The following is a 2,048-nucleotide window of genomic DNA, read 5'->3' as shown; positions in this document are numbered from 1 at the left end:
GCAAAGATGTGGAATCAACCCAAGTGCCCACAAATTCATTAATGGATTAATAAAATGTGGTATGTGTACACCATGGAATACTACTCAGCTGTGAAGAAGGAGGACTTATGCCTTTGCAACAATTTGGGTGAAACTAGAGACTATTCTCCTAAGTGAAGTATCTAAAGAATGGAACAACAAACACCACATGTATTCACAATTGAATTGGACCTAACTGATGAGCACACATGTGCATAGAGGGAAATAAATCTCAAAGGAAATCAAACAGGGAGGAGAGGAGGGAGGGGATGAGCAAAAACCTACCTAATGGATACAATGAACACTATCTGGGTGATAGGCACCCTTTTAACCCTGACTGGAGCATTACAAAAGCATTTCATGTAACCAAAAACATTTGTACCCCCATATTACTTTGAAATAAAAAGAGGGAACAAAAGAATACAATATATCATCATTAACTATAGTCAAAAAAAAAAAAAAAGAGAACAAAGCAAGGATGACCACATTCACCACAACTTTTCAACATTGTACTGGGAGTCCTAGCTAATGTAACAGGCAAGAAAAGAAAAGATATGCAAATTGGGCAGAGGGAAATAAAACTGTCTGTGTTGGAAGATAACATGATTGTCTACATAGAAAATCCAAAAGATTCAACAACAAAAAAAAAGACTTGCAACTAAAGAATGATTAAATAGGATACAAGGTTAACATACAAAAGTCAATCACTTTCCTGTATATCAGCAATGAATAAGTGGAATTTGAAACTAAAAACATAATACCATTTGCATTAACACCCTAAATACTTAGCTCTAGTTAAATATGTAAGATCTATATAAGGAAAACTACGAAACGTTGATGAAAGAAATCAATGAAGAACTAAATAGATGGAGAGATATTCTGTGCTCATGGATGAGAAGACACAATATTGTCAAGATGCTGGTTCTTCCCAACTTGACCTGTAGATTCAATGCAATTCCAATAAAAAATCATAGTAAATTATTTTTGGGATACTGACAAACTGATTCTAAAGTTTATAAGGAAAGGGAAAAACTTGGAATAGCCAACACAATATTGAAGGAAAAAAACAAAGTCAGAGGTCTGACACTACCTGACTTCGAGACTTATTCTAAAGCTGCAGTATTCAAGACAACGAGGTACTGGCAAAGAATAGACAAATGATTTAATGAAACAGAACAGACAGCCCTAAAATAGACCCAAGTGGTCTTTGACAAGAGAAAGGGCAATATAATGGAGCAAAGGTAGTCTTTCCAATTAATGATGCTAAAATAACTGGACATCCACATGTAAATAATAATAATAATAATAATGAATCTACACACAGCATTTATACCCCTTAACAAAATTTAGCTCAAAATGGATCATAAATATAAATGTAAAATTCAAGAATCCTTAGCAGACACTCCACCAAATGGCAAACAAGCATGTGAATAGTTGCTCCACATCATAGGGCATCAGAGAAATGCAAATTAAAACAAGAATGAGATACTGTTACACACCTATTAGAATGGCCAAAATCCAGAATATTGGCACCACCAAATCCTGGAGAAGATATGAAACAACATGAACTCTCATTTACTGTTGATATGAATGAAAATGGTCTAGACACTTTGGAAGACAGTTTGGAAGTTTCTTACAAAACTAAACATACTTATACTATATCATCCACCAATCACACTCCTTGACATTTACTCAAAGAAGTTGAAAACTTATATCTGCACAAAAACCTTCACATACATGTTTATAGCAGCTTTATTCATAATTGCCAAAATTGATGGCAATCAAGATGTCCTTCAGTGAATGGATAAGTCAATTGTGGTACCTGCAGAGAGCAGGATATTATTCAGTGCTAAAAAGAAATCAGCTATCAAGCAATGAAAAGAAATGGAGTTAATCTAAATACATATACAAAGTGAAAGATGCCAATCTGAAAAGGCTACTACCTGCTGTATCATTCTAACTATATGATATTCTGGAAAATGCAAAAGGAGGGAGACAGTGAAAAGGTCAGTGGTTGCCAGGGGCTGGGG

Source organism: Propithecus coquereli, unplaced genomic scaffold (genome assembly GCF_000956105.1).
Source record: "Propithecus coquereli isolate 6110/MARCELLA unplaced genomic scaffold, Pcoq_1.0 Scaffold17, whole genome shotgun sequence".
In the NCBI taxonomy this organism is placed as follows: Eukaryota; Metazoa; Chordata; class Mammalia; order Primates; family Indriidae; genus Propithecus; species Propithecus coquereli.
Note: the sequence above shows the minus strand (reverse complement) of the source record.